Source organism: Macaca thibetana, chromosome 13 (assembly GCF_024542745.1).
Source record: "Macaca thibetana thibetana isolate TM-01 chromosome 13, ASM2454274v1, whole genome shotgun sequence".
Taxonomy (NCBI): domain Eukaryota; kingdom Metazoa; phylum Chordata; class Mammalia; order Primates; family Cercopithecidae; genus Macaca; species Macaca thibetana.
In genome coordinates this window covers 32,643,289-32,658,557 of record NC_065590.1, presented here as the reverse complement: position 1 = coordinate 32,658,557, position 15,269 = coordinate 32,643,289, and the positions used below count along the sequence as shown (strand labels likewise).

General features: G+C 43.0%; 2 protein-coding genes across 5 annotated transcripts in view; one reads left to right on the top strand and one right to left on the bottom strand.

The window, feature by feature from the left end:
* Positions 1-1,847, bottom strand: part of DCTN1 (dynactin subunit 1) — a 30,789-nt gene extending 28,942 nt beyond the window's left edge. For 3 of the 4 annotated variants that reach the window (XM_050754389.1, XM_050754390.1, XM_050754391.1), the window contains exon 1: positions 1,560-1,829. The gene's annotated coding sequence lies outside the window, so the exon portion shown is untranslated. Of the gene's footprint in view, positions 1-1,559 lie in introns of all 4 variants that reach the window. The other variant, XM_050754385.1, reaches the window with a different exon arrangement.
* INO80B (INO80 complex subunit B) overlaps positions 1-15,269 on the top strand; it is a 327,102-nt gene that overhangs the window by 254,409 nt on the left and 57,424 nt on the right. The gene's annotated exons all lie outside the window — the stretch shown is intronic.

The following is a 15,269-nucleotide window of genomic DNA, read 5'->3' as shown; positions in this document are numbered from 1 at the left end:
TCAACTTTTTAGGAAGACAGGTGACACTTTTTTTCTGTTTGATTAAGAGATAATCTAGGACCAACAGCATGGAAGTTGCAGAGATGTATTTCAGGAACATGAAGAACTTCTTTCTTGAGCTATTCCAAGAATAAAATGGGATGCCTTATTTGTAGACAATTCCCCATTATTTTAAATGTTCAAGCCAAACTGCAAAATTTACCAAATTGGCAAGAATATTTTAGATAGAATTCAACACTACAGGGATAATTAGACTAGACTCACAGAATTTTAAATCTGAAAGAAATATTTGAGATCTTGTAGTCCAGACTCCTATCTTACAGGCCTGGACAGACAAAGTGAATCTCTCAAGGCAGCACACTCTGTTCTGGAAAACATGGTCTCTAACTTTCAATCCAGTGATCTACACTTTTGCTACTCAGATTATGTTCCATGGGCCAGCAGCATTAGCCTCACCTGGGAACTTGTTAGAAATGCAGAACCAATCATAACCTGTGCTGTAACGAGATCCCATTACACGTGCACAACTCAAAACGCACTTACCCATACTGCCCCTTCTAAACCCTGAATTTCTATTTCTGGAACTCCAATTCCCAAACGGTTCCACACGTTAACCAGGGGAATCACCCAAGAATAACAGTATACCCTAGTAAAATTTGGGAAATTCTGCATACCATACCCCCAGCTGGAGATTCATGGTAAATATTATTAGCATATTAAAGGCTCTGCAATATTCTGTAGTAAAGTTTAACCACGAATTTTCCAACAGCTTTTGAAAACAAAATGCCTTTTTAAAATAAAGTTATCGTTATCTCTTTTAACATCTCATAGCTCAGGCTTTGGCAGTACATTAAGTAAAGGATGTCAATCTCTACCTCCTAGCTTTTCGCCTCTCAGTACCTTAAGTATACCCGAGTAGCCAGTGATCAATATGGGTTTGCTGCTCTCCTCACTGCAATAAATGAGGGTAACTTTTCAAATCCCTGCCTCTAAAAACAGCAGAGATCCTTATCTGTGTGATTTAGCTGTGGTTCTGTCTAAAGATAAGGGATGCGCAAGATGACTTCAAGGATCATCTTGCCAGCTAAGGCGGACCCCAGCAGTAGGATCACACACACAAACCATATCCAGACTCCCATGCTGTGAGTCCTTTAAGATTTTTCTCCCCGTTTGACACGAATTTCTCAACCATGTGCCCACAGGAAACCTGTAGCTCAGTATGGATTCAGGGGCGCCTCGGACGCTCGCAGGAACGGAAGGGAGACCCTTGCAGTTCTGGAGGAACTCTAAGGCGCAGTCACTCTGATCCCAAGAGAACCCTGCTAGGCTGAAGAGCTGAGGTGGGTCAGACGGGCCTCGGGGCAAACGCTCAGGCGGAGCCCCCAGACCCCGGCAAGCGCCCACCCCTAATCCAGCCCATCCCTGCCAGTCCCCGCCCCGCACACCGGGCTCAGTGTCTCGCCCTAGGCCAGCACCAAATCCCCAGCCCACCGCCGGCAACCTCACGAATACGTAGGCGGCCGGCGGAGCAGACGGTTGGCAGGGTCGCGCCTCCGTACCTGCACTGTCAGGGGCTCCGCGCCCAGCTCCGGCCCCACAGACGACCGACGCCCAAGACCCTGCGGGGCCGGCCCCGTCCTCCCCGCCCTCGTGGGCTGCCCGACTCGCCGCCAGACCCTTCCAGGACCGCCCAGAACCCTTCGGCCTGGAGGCCCAGAGGCGTTCTGTATCCAGTGAACGCTCTTTTCCCGCAGTCCCGCCCTGACTGAAAACTGCGCGCCGACCGCAGCCGGGATTACATCAATCAGGCACAAAGCTGGACACCTGGGACAGGCTAAGCGCACGCGCACTGTGCCTGGGAAGCCGATTAGGACCATAAGAAATCGGCGTGTCGTAGCGAGCGCCCCCTCTCGGCGGAGGGGAGAAAGCGCAGAGGGTCTGGAGGACTCAATTCCAAGTGTTAAACTGCTAATTAAAACAATAGCGATAAACCGTATCTCCTCCATTAGCCTGGGGGAGAAAATTAAGTTTTGCTGCTCCTCAGTGTCACCTGTCATATGGGGATACAGGCATTCTCATGCGCTTATGATGGGAATGTAAAATACAAATTTACATAATGGCATTTAAAAATTTTAGACATAGGTTCAAATTCTTTTTATTCTAAGACAGGTCTCCCTCTGTTGCCTAGACAGGAGTGCGGTGGCACGCACAATCATGGCTCATTGCAGCCTTGACTTCTCAGGCTCAGGCGATCCTCCCACCTCTCAGCCTCCCTAGTAGCTGGGTCTACAGGCGCGCGCCACCATGCCCTTTTAGTTTTCTTTTTTCTTTTTTTCTTTCTTTTTTTTTTGGAAAGACGGAGTTTCACAATGTTGCCCAGGCTGGTCTCGAACCCCTGGGCTCAAGCGATCCAACCGCTTCGGCCTCCCAAAGTGCTGGAATTACAGACACGAGCCACCACACCCGCCTGGGCTCAAATTCTAACAGCAATTTACTAGCTGTGTGAGAGCTAGAGTTAGTTATTTACCCTCTCTGTGCCTCTGTTTTCTTATTTGTTAAAGTGAGAATGTTAATGATGGTACCTATCTCATTATGTTGTTAGAAGAATTAAGTTAATCCATGTGAAGAGCCGGAAATATAACTATTGTAATGTTATATTTATTTCGGTTAATCTCAGATTTGAAACCAACTAAAACATTCATAAAGCTGATGTGGGGAGCAGTAAGCAGTAGAAGGGATGAATTGAGTATTCCCTTTATTACTCCCCCCTTTTCCCTATTTCACCTTCTAAATATTTATAACTGTTATTTTGATTAGATACTATGTTTACATAGTTCAAAAATCAGAACACTATTTTAGAATATAAACAGAGAAACCTCCCTTCAACCCTGGTTCCCATCGACTCCATCCCCCTTGCCTGCTACAGGTAACGCTTGTTATTAGTGTCTTCTTGTTTATCTTTTCAGTGTTTTGTGCAAACATAAGCTCATATGAATATATAGTCTTACTTCTCCCATTTCTTATGCCAAATGTAGCATGCTAGATACACTTGGCATAAGTTCTCTTCACTTAATCTATCCTGAAAATCTTTCTAAATCAATAAATTAGAGATCTTCCTCATTTGTTTTTCAGTTGCTTAGTACTCTATTGCATGGATACACATAATTTATTAACCAGTTTCTTCTAGTTACATACTTTATTTCCAGTCTTTTAGTATTACAATGTTGCAGTGAATCACTTTGAACATAATGACATTCCATATGTGAGCAGGCATATCTGTAGGATACATCTTGGTCAAATAATAAATGCATCTATAATTTTAGTAGAAATGTCTTCCATCTCCTTCAATTAAAGAAAAATGAATATAAAAGTAAATATAAAGACTTTAAAAGATACCGCATATACATATTTTTAATTGTGGTAAAGCATACATAACATGAAATTTACCATTTTAACCATGTTTAAGTTCAGAGGCACTCAGAACATTCACATTGTTGTGCAATCATCACCACTATCCATCTCCAGAACTTTTTCAGCTTTCCGTACCCAAAACAAACAAGTAAGCAAACAAAACCCTCTGTGCCCATTAAACACTAGCTCACCATTCTCCACCTACCCCAGCCCCTGGTAATCACTGTCCTACTTTCTGTCTCTATGTATTTGATTATTCTAGATACCTCATACAAGTGGAACCATGTAATATGTGTCCTTTTGTGTCTGGCTTATTTCACTTAGCATAATGTCTTCAAGGTTCATCCATGTTGTAGCATGGCCAAAATATATTCCATTATATGGATATGCTATATTTTATTTTATCTATTCTTTCATCAATGGACATTTGGGTTATTTCTGCCAGTCAAAAGATAAAACTTCAACAAATTGGATTTAAAGATCTCATTGGCTTTCATTAGTAATTCAAGAATTTAGCAGCAACCCAACTAAAGATTTAGACAGGAATACCATTAGGCATGGCAGGACAGTTGAATTTCATAAAGTAACTTAAGTAGAAACAAGGAAACAGCCTAATTTTTATCTGTATTTATTTATTTATATTGAGCTAGGGTCTCGCTCTGTCACCCAGGCTGGAGTGCAGTGGTGTAATCACCACTCACTGCAGTCTCAACCTCCTGGGCTCAATCAGTCCTCCCACCTCAGCCTCCTGAGTAGCTAGGACTATAGGCACATAACACCATGCCTGGCTAATTTTGTATTTTTTGTAGAGACAAGGTTTTGCCATGTTGCTCAGGCTACTCTCAAACTCCTGGGCTCAAGTGATCTTCCCATCTCAGCCTCTCAAAGTACTGGAATTGCAGGCATAAGCCACCATACCTGGCCAGCATAACTTTTTAAAAACCAGATTGGTTAACACCAGGCTACTTCAGGTTATTTTCCTTATAAGGGTTAAAGCAGAAGGGATTTCCTTATCATCCTGGTTAAAAACTGGCCTATGTGGGGATTTGGCTATCATCTCTCTTCTGATTTCTCAGAAAATCAGATAAACAATTTAACTTTGGTTTGGTGACATGGAACTTTAGTTGAGTAACTCCATTTCCATTTGGTCTGTTGGAGTCTAGTGCAGGAGCTCAGTCCAAATCAATGGAGTCCCGTCAATTTTACTTAACACACCTTTTAGCCATTGCAAATATGTGTGCACATATTTTTTAGAAACAAGTGCATTTCTCACTTATTCCATACCCAAGATTCCTACCCAAATCAACTCTTGATGCCAGTTTTTTATGTGCTGTTTCAGAATTAGGCTCTGAACACAAGCATTTTAAATGCAAATTGCAGCTTCCTATACACATTGTTCTGAATTTTGCTTTTATCCCCATTGGACAATGATATGGTTTGGCTCTGTGTCACCACCCAAATCTCACCTTGAATTGTAATCCCCATAACCCCCATGTGTGAAGGGTGGGACAAGGTGGAAGAAATTGGATCATGGAAGCAGTTTTCCCAATGCTGTTCTCGTGATAGTGAGTGAGTTTTCACAAGATCTCATGGTTTTATAAGCCTCTGGCATTTCTCCTGCTTGCACTCACTCCACCCTGCCACCCTGTGAAGAAGGCGCCTGCTTCTCTTTTGCCTTCTGCCATGATTGTAAGTTTCCTGAGGCCTTCCCCACAATGTGGAACTGTGAGTCAATTAAACCTCTCTTCTTTATAAATTACCCATTGTATTAGTCTGTTCTCACACTGCTAATAAAGACATACCCAAGACTGGGTAATTTATAAAGGAAAGAGGTTTAATGGACTCACACTTCCTCATGGCTGGGGAGGCCTCACGATTGTGGTGGAAGGTGAAGGAAGATCAAAGTCATGTCTTACATGGCAGCAGGCAAGACAGGGTGTGTAGGAGAACTTCCCTTTATAAAACCATCAGATCAGGCTGTACATGGTGGCTCACACCTGCAATCCCAGCACTTTGGGAAGCCGAGGCGGGCGGACACAAGGTCAAGAAATCGATACCATCCTAGCTAACATGGTGAAACCATGTCTCTACTAAACAAAACAAAACAAAACAAAACAAAAATTAGCTGGGCGTGGTGGTGCGCACCTCTAGTCCTAGCTACTCAGGAGGCTGAGACAGGAGAATCACTTGAACCTGGGAAGCGGAGGTTGCAGTGAGCCAAGATCGTGCCACTGCACTCCAGCCTGGCAACAGAGAGAGACTCCATCTCAAAAAAACAAAAAACAAATATCAGATCTCACGAGACTTATTCACTATCATGAGAAGAGCATGAAAAAGACCTGCCCCGGTGATTCAATTACCTCACACTGGGTCCCTCCCATGACACATGGGAATTATGGGAGCTACAATTCAAGATGAGATTTGGGTGGGGACACAGCCAAACCATACCATTCCACTCTTGGCCCCTCCCACATCTCATGTTCTCACATTTCAAAACCAATCATGCCTTCCCAACAGTCCCCCAAAGTCTTAACTCATTTCGGCATTAACTCAAAAAGTCCACAGTCCAAAGTCTCATCTGAGACAAGGCAAGTTCCTTCCACCTATGAACCTGTAAAATCAAAAGCAAGTTAGTTAACTTCCTAGATACAATGCGGGTACAAGCATTGGATAAATACATCCATTCCAAATGGGAGAAATTGGACAAAACGAAGGGACTACAGGCCCCATGCAAGTACAAAATCCAGTGGAGCAGTCAAATTTTAAAGCTGCAAAATGATCTCCTTCGACTTCATGTCTCACATCCAGGACATGCTGATGCAAGAGAGGTGCACCCATTACCTTGGATAGCTCTTCACCTGTGACTTTGCAGGGTACTGCCCCTCCCGGCTGTTTTCACAGGCTGGCGTTGAGTGTCTGTGGCTTTGCCAGACACATGGTGCAAGCTGTTGGTGGATCTATGATTCTGGAGTCTGGAGGATGGTGGCCCTCTTCTCACACCTCCACTAGGCAGTGCCCCAGTGGGGAGTCTGTGTGGGAGCTCCAATCCCATATTTTCCTTCTGCACTGCCCTAGTAGAGGTTCTCCATGAGGGTCCCACTCCTGCAGCAAACTTCTGCCTGGACATTCAGGTATTTCCACATATCCTCTGAAATCTAGGTAGAGGTTCCCAAACCTCAATTATTGATCTCTGTGTACCTGCAGGCTCAATACCACATGGAAGCTGCTGAGGCTTGGGGCTTCCACCCTCTGAAGCAATGGGCTAACCTGTACCTTGGCCCCTTTTAGTCACAGCTGGAGAGGCTGGAACTCAGGACACCAAGTCCTCAGGCTGCCCACAGCAGGGGGGCTCTGGGCCCAGCCCATGAAACCATTTTTATCTCCTCAGCTTCCTGGCCTGTGATGGGAGGGGCTGCCCGTGAAGGTCTCTGACATGCCCTGGAGACATTTTCCCCATTGTCTTGTTGATTAACTTTTGGTTCCTCATTACTTATGCAAACTTCTCCAGCTGGCTTGAATTTCTCCTCTGCTTCTTTTTAAGTATAAGTTCCAATTCTAAATCATATATTTGTGAATATATAAAACTGAATGCTTTAACAGCACCCAGGTCACCTCTTGAACTCTTTGCTGCTTAGAAACTTCTTCCACAAGATGCCCTAAATCATCTCTCTCAAGTTCAAAGTTCCACAGACTCTAGGGTAGGGCATAATGTCACCAGTCTCTTTGCACAGCAAGAGTGATCTTTACTCTAGTTCCCAGAAAGTTCCTCATCTCCATCTGAGACCACCTCAGCCTGGACTTTATTGTCCATATCACTATCAGCATTTTGGTCAAAGCCATTGAACGAGTCTCTAGGAAGTTTCAAACTTTCCCACATCTTCCTGTCTTCTGGACTCTCCAGGTTTCTAGGAAGTTCCAAACTTTCCCACACTTTCCTGTCTTCTTCTGAGCCCTCCAAACTGTTCCAACCTCTGCCTGTTACCTAGTTCCAAAGTCACTTCCACATTTTCAAGTATCTTTACAGAAGTGCCCTACTACCCAGTACCAATTTACTGTATTAGTCTGTTCTAACACTGCTAATAAAGACATACGTAAGTCTGGGTAATTTATAAAGGAAAGAGGTTAATTGACTCACAGTTCCACATGGCTGGGGAGACCTCACAATCATGGCAGAAGGTGAAGGAAGAACAAAGTCACATCTTACATAGTGGCAGGCAAGAGAGGGTGTGTAGGGGAATTGCCCTTTATAAAACCATCAGTTCTCATGAGACTTATTCACTTTCAGGAGAAGAGCATGGAAAAGATCTGGCCCTATGATTCAATTACCTCCCACTGGGTCCTTCCCATGACATGTGGGAATTATGGGAGCTACAATTCAGGATGAGATTTCAGTGGAGACACAGTCAAACAATGATATGGTTTCAGGTATTTCTTCATAGCAGTGTGAGAACGGACTAATACAGACAATATATCTTAGAAGTTGTCCATATTAGTACATACTGAGCTGCCATGAAATAAAATACAGTTGGCCCTCTGTATTTGTGAGTTCAACCATCCTTGGATTGAAAATATTAGGGGAAAAATGGATGGTTGTGTCCATAGTGAACATGTACAGACTTTTGTCCTTGTCATTATTCCCTAAACAATACAGTATAACAAGTATTTACATTGTATTAGGTTTCATACATAACCTGAGATTATTTAAAGAAACAGTTCCCAACCTCTTTGGCACCAGGGACCTGTTTTGTAGGAAGCAATTTTTCCACAGACTGGGTTGGGCAAATGGTTTTGGGATGATTCAAGTGCATTACGTTTATTGAATACTTGATTTCTATTATTATTACATTGTAATGTATAATGAAATAATTATACAACTCAGCATAATGTAGAATCAGTGGGAGCCCTAAGCTTGTTTTCCTGCAACAAGGCAGTCCCATCTGGGGGTGATGGGAAACAGTGACAGATCATCAGGCATTAGAGTCTGATAAAGAATAAGCAACCTAGATCCCTTCCATGTGCGGTAGGGTTAGTGCTCCTATAAGAAACTAATGCTGATGATGATCTGACCAAAAAAACTAAAGTATACGATAGAATGTGTGTAGGTTATATATAAATACTACGCCATTCCATGGATTTTGGTATCCAAGGGGTGTCCTGGAACCAATCCCCCATGGACACAGAGTGACTACTATATGTATCTCCTGAGTGACTTTAACATTTAACCTGTGTGCTGAGTCTTTACTTGACACCAGGAGTTCAAGACCAGTCTGACCAACATGGTGAAACCCCATCTCTATTAAAAATACAAAAAAAGTTAGCTGGGCATGGTGGCGCACACCTGTAATCTTAGCTATTTGGGAGGCTAAGGCAGGAGAATCGCTTGAGCCTGGGAGGCAGAAGTTGCACAGTGAGCGAACATTGTGCCACTGCACTCCAGCCTGGGTGACAGAGTGAGACTCTGTCAAAAAACAAACAAACAGGCTGGGCGCAGTGGCTCAAGCCTGTAATCCCAGCACTTTGGGAGGCCGAGACGGGCGGATCACGAGGTCAGGAGATCGAGACCATCCTGGCTGACACGGTGAAACCCCGTCTCTACTAAAAAATACAAAAAACTAGCCGGGCGAGGTGGCGGGCGCCTGTAGTCCCAGCTACTCAGGAGGCTGAGGCAGGAGAATGGCGTGAACCCGGGAGGCAGAGCTTGCAGTGAGCTAAGATCTGGCCACTGCACTCCAGCCTGGGCGGCAGAGCGAGACTCCGTCTCAAAAAAACAAACAAACAAACAAACAAACAAACAAAAAAACCCTATGTATTGAGTTTTTTATATAAAGCTGCCAGGTCTCAGTTGGGATAGGGTGGTGATTCAGGAAAGACCCAAATGTTTCTCAGCATCATGAAAGAGATCCTACTGAATCATAAGGACAGGATGTGCTAATAGGAGAAATATTGAATTTTTTTTTATATTTGATTAGGCTGAGTGGTCTTCAAGGAAAATTAATATTGTCTTTGTCCTGTGTTTTTCTTTATAGGTGCTGTTGTAAGAGACCCAGCCTGCCTTTGGCTTCCTCCAACGGGGAACCTGAACAAGGACCCCCAAACTCCTACTCACATAGCTAGAGCCCTTTCCCCCAACCTGTGATGCTGAACAGAGAAGAACATCTGTGCTCACCTGGGTGGAATCCTAGGCATTATAGAATGTGGGGAAGAAACCAGGGGAGAATCCTCCCCCTGAGGAAAGGGATGCTGTTTTCCAAGAGAAGGTGGGTTTTCAAACTGAAAGGCTTGGAGAGGGGAAACAATAGAGAGCAAATCAAAGGTGACGAAGCCATAGGGAGGACATGTGTGGGAGAGAGAAGCATCTAGATTAGCTATACCAGCACTGCCCAATAGGCATAAATGTAAATTTTAAAATTGTTTTTGGTTGGGAAATAGGTTAATAAATTTTAAAGAAAATTTCTGGAGAAAACTTAATTCTTTTAAGACAGGGTCTTGCTTTGCCACCCAAGCTAGAGTGCAGTGGCGCTTTCATGGCTCGCTGCAGCCTCAACCTCCCTGGCTCAAGTGATCCTCCTACATCAGCCTCTGGAATAGCTGAGAGACCAAAGGCCACCATGTCTGGCTATATTTTAAACTTTTTTGGAAAGACAGAGTCTCACTATGTTATCCAGACTGATCTTGAACTCTTGAGCTCAAATGATCCTCCTGCCTTGGCCTTCCAAAGTGCTGAGATTACATGTGCCAGCAAAATAAAATTTTATATAAGCCAGCCACACATATAATTTAAAATTTTTTAGTAGTGACAATTTGTAAAAGTTAAAAAAAAAGGTGAAATTAATTTTTTTTGTTTCTTTTTTGAGACAGGGTCGTGTTCTGTTGCCCAGGCTGGGGTCCAATGGCACGATCTCAGCTCACTGCAACCTCCACCCCCCAGGCTCAAGTGATCCTCCCACCTCAGCTTCCTAAGTAGCTGGGACTGCAGGCACATGCCACCATGCCTGGCCAATTTTTGTGCTTTTTGTAGAAATGGGTTTTTGCCATGTTGCCCAGCCTGGTGAAATTAATTTTAACAACATATTTTATTTTACCCAGAATATTCAAAATATTATCATTTCAACATGTAATCAATACAAAAATGAGGCATTTTACATTCTCTTTTTTTGTACTGTCTTTAGAATGCAATCTTTATTTTGCATTTATAGTACATCTCGCTAAGTTTTCATGGGACATCGTTGATCTGGTTTAGATTGCATAAAATTTACAATTGAAAAAGTAGATTTTTTTATTTATTCATTCATTAATTTCAGAGATAAGGTCTTTCTATGTTGGACAGACTGGTCTTGCATTCCTGGCCTCAAATGATCCTCTTGCCTCCGCCTCTCAAAGCTGAGATTACAGGCCTGAGCCACCAGGCTCAGCCTAAAAATGTAGATGCAGGTATGCAACTTATTTCAAACATTTTAATATATTTTCCAATAACTGAGCTGAATATTTAAATGTATATATTTTTAAACATAAAATTAATTAAAAATAAATAAAAATTAAAATTCCATTTCTCAGTTACATTAGCCATATTTCAGGTGCTCAATTGCCACATGTGGCCAAGGGCTACCATATTGGTCAGTACGGAGATAACACTTTAGTCCTTCTTCTCCCCACTTTGTTACACTTTTATGAGAGGGTCTGGCCCTTCAGGAAAGGACCACAGATGTGTTCATTGCCTGGTTTGTTACAACATACAGGTAGAGTATGAGGAGACAAGTTGGCTTAGGGAAAGCCTGACCTACTGTACCCCGTTTCCTTCTGAGGGGGGTAGGGAACAGCAAGAGGGTGGTCCACTCGGGGTACCTTGAAAACTGTGTGGTACAAAGAATCCACAATGTAGGATAACCCAGAACAACCATAAAAGTACAATGGGGACCTAGGACCATGCAACTTTAAAAAGTAAAAGAATTTTCAAAAGTAAAAAGAAACAAGTGAATCACCATAGAAATCATAAAGAAAATAATCTACAGATGAAGGCTTTTTGTTAAAACAAATACAGATCCTTGAAAAGAAGGCAAGATCTCATTAGATTCTCTAAAATCAGGAATACAAAGATGCCGAATATCTCTGAGTCTGATCAACACTGTATTTGAAGGACTGCATCGAGACAAGAAAAACACATATAAAAGACATAAAGATTATAAAGAAGGAAATTAAGCTGTCATTTTTCACAAATGATATGATGACTTACATGGAAAATGCCAAAATAGGCCGGGTGCAGTGGCTCATGCTAGTAATCCCAGCACTTTGGGAGGTCAAGGTGGGTGGATCACTTGAGGTCAGCAGTTTGAGACCAGTCTGGCCAACATGGTGAAACCCCGTCATGACTAAAAATAAAAAAATTAGCTGGGCATGCTAGCACGTACCTGTAATCCCAACTACTTGGGAGGCAGAGGCAGGAGAATTGCTTGAACCTGGGAGGGAGGCAGAGGTTGCAGTGAGCCGAGACTGCACCATTGCACACCAGCCTGGGCAAAGAAGCAAGACTCCACCTCAAAAAAAAAAAAAAAGAAGAAGCCAAAATAATCTGCAAATTATTAGAATTGATTAGAAAATATTTAGCAACATGGCTAGGTATAAAATCAACATGCAAAACTCAATTGCATTTCTCTAACCAACAATGAAAAGTTAAATTATATAATTTTTGAAATGAAACTGATGTACCTAGTAATAAGCAACAAAATATGTGCACAACCTGGTCGGGCTCAGTGGCTCACGCCTGTAATCCCAGCACTTTGGGAGGCCGAGGCGGGCAGATCACGAGGTCAGGAGTTTGAGACCAGCCTGACCAATATGGTGAAACCCCGTCTCTACTAAAAATACAAAAATTAGCCGGGTGTGGTGGTGTACACCTGTAATCCCAGCTACTTAGGATGCCAAGGCAGGAGAATCGCTTGAACCTGAGAGGCAGAGGTTGCAGTGAGCCGAGATTGTGCCACTGCACTCCAGCCTGGGTGACAGAGAGAGACTCCATCTCAAAAAAATAAAAAGACTGAGAGAGATGAGAGATGTGCACAACCCAAAATTATAAAATTGTATTTGGAAACATATATTAAAGATAGCCTGTGGCTCACGGCTGTAATCCCAGCACTTTGGGAGGCCGAGGCTGATGGATCACTTGAGGTCAGGAGTTCGAGACCAACCTGGCCAACATGGCAAAACTCTATCTCTACTAAAAGTACAAAAATTAGCCGGGTGTGCTGGCACCCGCCTGTAATCACCCGAGAGGCTGAGGCAGGAGAATCACTTGAACCCAGGAGACAGAGGTTGCAGTGAGCAGGGATTGTGTCACTGCACTCCAGCCTGGGCAAAGAAATGAGATTCTGTCAGAAAAAAAAAAAAAAAAAAAAAAAAAGCTTAAATGAATGACAGATACAACACATTCATGAATAGTAAAATTTAAAGTCATAAAGAAGTTAGTTGCCCTTATTAATAATATGTATTTGAGATAACTCCAATCAATATTCTATCAGGATATTCTAGGAACTTGACAACAAATTACTAATTTTGTAGAAAAAAAGCAAAAGGCAAAAAAATTAGCCAAGAAACTTCTGAAAAAAAGAAGACAGTTGACATGGTGAAACCCCGTCTCTACTAAAAATACAAAAATTAGCTGGGCATGGTGGCGGGCGCCTGTAGTCCCACCTATTTGGGAGGCTGAGACAGAAGAATCACTTGAACCCAGGAGGCGGAGCTTGCAGTGAGCCAAGATTGCACCAGTGCACTCCAGCCTGGGCAACACAGTAAGACTCCATCTCAAAAAAAAAAAAAAAAAGACAGTTGAGGGTGTGGGGGTGTGTGTGTGTGCTTATTTTAAAGTTTATTAAGTAAAGCAATGTGGTATTGATGTAGGGATAGAAAGAGTCTAGATCTAAAAACAAACTAACACATACACCTACAAAAGCTTCATTTTTCAAAATTATTATTATTGTTTTAGAAACAGGTTCTTACTCTGTGACCCAGGCCAGAATGTAGTGGTGTGATCATAGCTGTAACCTGTAACTCCTGGGCTCAAGCAATCCTCCTGCCTCAGCCTCCTGAGTAGCTAGGATTGCAGGCACCCATCACCACACCTGGATAATTTTTTATCTTTATTTTTGTAGATACAGGGTCTTGCCATGTTACCTATGTTGGTCTTGAACTCCTGGCCTAAAGTGATCCCCATACCTTGGCCTCCCCAAGTGCTGGAATTACAGATGCAAGCCACCACACCAGGCCAAAAACTCAATATATGACAAAATTTGTATTATTGATCAGTGAGAGAAAGATACACCATTCAAAAAATGGTGCTGGAACAATTAGGTATTCAAATGAAAAAGCAAGCAAGAAAGGAAAGAATAAAAGAAGGGAAAAAGGGAGGGAAGAAGAGAGAGAGAGAGGAACAAATTGAGTGCTTCCATTTCTGGTGCTACCGTGGACTAAATATCACGGAAACTTCTCCTGATATAGTGCAACTAAAAATACTAGATATAATATTTAACAACCACACACACTCTTTCACCATATGGATCCCCAGTCCACCCCCTCAACTTTCTGGGTCAGCCTGTGATCCCACCAGCTACAGGTTTTTCCCAGCAAGATTGAACCCAAACTGGGGCCTTGAACATTTCCAGGCACTGTTAAAGGTATCTAGGTTGCCCAAAATATTGAAAGAAACTGGCCCCAGCCCTGTGCCAAATTTCTTAAACCCCCATTTGAACTCCATACCCTGACCCCTCCTTGTGGACTTACCTAGGTAAGACACCACGTTTTTCTCTCTGTCCATCTTGAAAATATGCTGCAGCACTCTATATGTGAGTTCTTCAAATAAATGCTTTGAACCAATACCCCAAGCATTTACTGCTTCCTTCTTTGGAATCCCAACCAGCCCCATCTCAAGATGGTTTGGGGGCCTCCCCTTGTGGGAACTCCCTTGCTTTGGGGTCAACTTGGGGTGACTCCAGCTGCAGGTTGGGAGAACAAAACATACACACACACACACACACACACACACACACACAACTATATATATTGCCTGACTGGACTGATAGGAAAGTAAGAAAATTCTTCAGAGTATAGAGATGATAGGAAAATATGAATCCCAAAACACAGGTGATCACTGGAGCCAGTGTTTGCTAAGTAGTCAACCTCTGGTGGTCTGGAACCTGGGTTTAAAAGTCCATAAGAAGTAACAGAATGCCAGGCATGGTGGCTCACACCTGTAATCCTAACACTTTGGGGAGCCAAGGTGGGAGGATCACTTAAGCCCAGAGTTTGAGACCATCCAGTGAAACACTATCTCAAAGAAGAAAAAAAAAGGTCGGAGGTGGGCAGGGGATAGGGACAGAAAATGAAATCATGGAGGGTTGGAATGGAGAACTATACTCCGCCACACACATAGGCCAGGAAAAAGAGTAACATCCTCCAGAGAGTGAAAAACAACAAAAAGGAGTCCCTTCCAGAGGGAAGCAGTAAGGGTAAAAGCCTATCTTAGAGGTGAGGAAAAGAAATCTTCTCTGATTATTCAAATAGTAAGTGTGTACTCATACAAGTTTAGGACCAGAATATATATATACACACACACACATATATATATATATAAAATATATATGTATAGAAAAAAAAGGGCCGGGCGCGGTGGCTCAAGCCTGTAATCCCAGCACTTTGGGAGGCTGAGATGGGCGGATCACGAGGTCAGGAGATCGAGACCATCCTGGCTAATACGGTGAAACCCCGTCTCTACTAAAAAATAAAAAAAAAAAAACTAGCCGGGCAAGGTGGCGGGCGCCTGTAGTCCCAGCTACTCGGGAGGCTGAGGCAGGAGAATGGCGTAAACCCAG